Consider the following 3,576-nt stretch of genomic DNA (forward strand, 5'->3'; position numbering starts at 1 on the left):
CACCACTGGAGTTGTTATAATCCTAGAGTCTCCGGACCTCTAGGTAGTTTTGAATAATTATACAATTATTACTAGTGATCAGTTAGTTAATAATCGCTCAATTATCTTAAATCAATCAGTCAGTCTCATATCTAAAGGGTCAATTCTCTTGGCAGGGACGTAGAAATAGGCAACACACACTGCTCTTGATTATATTACAGTGAATATATTCTCTAACTAATGTGATAAAAAGGTGGTTGAATCCAGGGAAAATAAACAATTGCTGAACAATGAGAAATGGAGGTTCGATTGTGGGAAGCATTTGACTCATACGGCATAGAAGAACTAATGAAAGTAAGCTAACGCTATGAGTTTAGGAGTTAAAAGGGAAATATCTGATCACAGAACGTGTGTTAAGTCTTACTGCTTATCTACGGCCTGCTTTGGCCTGTTGCACGGGTCCCACGCTAGCTGCCGATCCTGGCTTTTGCTAGGGATTCTCCAGGGTTCTCCGTGTCTGATTGAAAACGCCTCCTCCGTCTGGCAATTCGGCTGTTTTCAGGTTTCCTTCGTGGCCGCTGGCGAGACCACGTGGCTTGGTCTGACCTCGGTGAAGTTGGCTCGACGAAAAAGGCTTAAAAATGGAACTTGGTCGTTCCTGAATTAGTCCAGTGTAACTTAACGGACTGATAACTTTAACAAACAAAAGAAATAAAGAAAATAAAACAACTGAGGGGCAGATTGATGTCGCGGCACTTCACGTGCCGAGAGCCGAGCAGAGAAGAGTGGAAGAGAGAAGAGAGCGAAGAGAGTGAACAGCTTCGCGTGTCGCTCTTTTGTTGCCTGAGGCGTGGTTCCCCAGAGGGCGTTTCAGGTTTCCGGAGGGACTGCCTTTCCAAACTTAATGTCTAAAAGAAAAGAAATCTATTTGCACGTATTATAATCGAATATTTTCCACAATCGAACCTCAATGGTTGAACGGTTGTACTGTTCTAGGCATTTGGTAACAGGAAACAATTGTCACATTATTGGTCAGGATATTTATACATTTAACGGCATTTCCAATGAGGGTATGTAATACTTATTTCGTCCACTTGGGGTTACATGAGGAAAGCTTGGATTAAATCCAAGATCGTCTCTCCTTAGGAACTGGGAACATTGTTGATTCATCCTTAAATTCAAGCTGGCGATTAAGAGTATAGTAAAACATTCCTTTGTCATCATTTCTAAAGGAATTTTGTAGGAAAGTATTATGAACAAGCATTGATTACATCAGATGAAGGAGTGTCTTGCTGAAAATAAAAACACTGCACAAGTAACTTTCTTTTCAGCACTACTAATATCAACAACAGATAGCAACATGTTAACATAACTACTCAAATAGAGGCAAACGTAATCAAGTAACTAAAGATTTAATTAAACTTAATTAAATGCTTTGAGTCTTTGGAGACTCCAGTCTTTGTTATTGAAAGTTCAGCTCTCTGGATCATGTCACACTTGGGTGGGACAGGGGTTTTCCTTTTGATTGCATAGTAAAACAAAGAACAAGGTCTGTTGCCACAGAAACATGTGTGGGGAGGGGGCAGTTTTGATAGGCTGTTCAGGGAAATGCTAATCGCTGGTTTGTGTCCCTTTGTCAGTTTAACAGTCAGGCCCCGCGTTATCAGCTTCGTAGATCAGTGCCAGTTTTACAATCAACTGCCCAGGCATAGCACTTAAAGAAAGCAACTTTGACCCCCCCATTCTTCTTTGGAGGAGAGAGGAATTTGGAGTAGCTCCAAATTTATTCAATATAAAATTCACAAATCCACACCGTTGTTCACTACAACAATATTTCAGTTTTCACATCAAACTGGAGGGATAATAAATAATAATAATAAATTCTCAATTATGTAAACTAATTTTTAAAAAAACTTGATAAAAAGTGTAGCTTGAAGTGATGAAGTGCAGTCTTAAGCAATTTTATAATAAACACTCGACACATCTTAGCAAATGAACAGCTGTAATGCCTCCTCTTATCTTTCATTCCCTCTTATAGAGCTACCACTTTCCTACTTTCTCTTGTTCAGTGAGAAACGTGAGCTCTAGCTTGTCCTGCCAGCTGGCATTGGAGATCTATGAGAGATTCTAGTTCTGAACAACCCGTGGAAGGAATGTACATGTAACAATCTCAATAATAATAGTCTCAATAATAATAATAATAAGCAGCAAGTCTCAATAATAGATCGGCTGAAGGTTGGCAGTCCGGAGAGGACAGAGGCTGGGTCCGGATCCGGACCGCGGTCCGCCTATTAGTGACCTCTGGTATATTTCATCAATGAATAATTATTTTAAGTAGCATTAAAATATCTTCTAGTCTTGTTCTTGTGACCCCAATATGCTGCATTGTCAGGTCTTGTGGGCTAAGTGTTTAGTCACAGCTCTAATCTGTCTAATCACAAAGTGACACCCTTGATTTAAAGATAACCTTAAACTCCTCTGGCTGATGACGATCCACTCTCATTAACTTTGTAGCTCCCGCTCCTTCCTGCCTTCCTCTGACTCCTGTGATAAGTTGTCCTTTTCTTTCCTATTTTACTCCTACTTCACCAACTCCCCCCACCTTCATCTTCGTTAGGAGCAACACCAACCACTTGATCTTTCTGTTTCTCCTTAGACAAGACTCCGGTAACATTATATACAGACAAACAATTTAACTCAGAGGCGATTTCAGTGGCACGCCACACATCCCCTAACTTCCTACGGCAGCTATTGAAAACAGGAAGCGAATATGTAGCTGTCCCGGTGACTCTTTCTGTAGTTGTTCATTAAAAAAGACAAAACATAGCCCACCTTTCTGGTTCGTCTTTGGAGTCGTGTGTGTAAAGCTGTCACGGAGACTACCACTTAGTCACTCTTTAAACGTTGCATGTAATTAAAAATGTAGCTTTAACAGGAAGAGGGAAGGTCCTTCCTGTGAATGTCTTACGTTATCTCTTAAAAATGTTGTAAATACACATAATTGTATGGAACTCCTAAAGTGCCAGAAGAATCAATAAATGAATAAAAGAATAAATAAATAAATGCAGAAATATAAGAAAGAATGAATGAATGAATAAAAGAATAAATAAATAAATGCAGAAATATAAGGAGGAATGATTAAAAGAATAAATTAATTCGGAAATATGAGAAAGAAAGAATAAATCAATTGAAGAATAAATACATACATTTGCTTTTGCCTTTTCCTTACCTATAGTTACGAGTTGTTTATTTGGTTGTCACTTGATTATAACATTACTTGTCAGAACTTAATAAGCTAGTGCTAAATTACATATGACGGTAGCTATTTAGCTTGCAAACCATCAGACATAACTGTTAACTTTTATTGCCTAACAGCTTAATGTTACGTTAAACATTGTAACTCCCCACACGCTAGTTTTGACTTGAGTGTTAATGCAATAGACAGTGCTGTGCAAGATTTTTGTCTTGAATATGACTGTTAACACATAAAGGCACTTTCATATTTGTTACATTTCTTTCAGTGGTCGGTTGTTGTGGAGGTCATGGCCACCTATGAAGCCTCCACCCTGTCTGCCACACTTAGCTCAAACTGCGAAA

General features: G+C 38.9%; 1 protein-coding gene across 1 annotated transcript in view; it reads right to left on the reverse strand.

The window, feature by feature from the left end:
* The window catches only part of LOC123983617 (stonustoxin subunit beta-like), a 13,364-nt gene extending 10,470 nt beyond the window's left edge, over positions 1-2,894 (reverse strand). Inside the window, exon 1 of the mRNA XM_046069902.1 lies at positions 2,812-2,894. The gene's annotated coding sequence lies outside the window, so the exon portion shown is untranslated. The remainder of the gene's footprint in view (positions 1-2,811) is intronic.
* Between the last annotated feature and the right edge of the window lie 682 nt (positions 2,895-3,576).

The sequence above is a fragment of the Micropterus dolomieu genome, linkage group LG14 (assembly GCF_021292245.1).
Source record: "Micropterus dolomieu isolate WLL.071019.BEF.003 ecotype Adirondacks linkage group LG14, ASM2129224v1, whole genome shotgun sequence".
NCBI lineage: Eukaryota > Metazoa > Chordata > Actinopteri > Centrarchiformes > Centrarchidae > Micropterus > Micropterus dolomieu.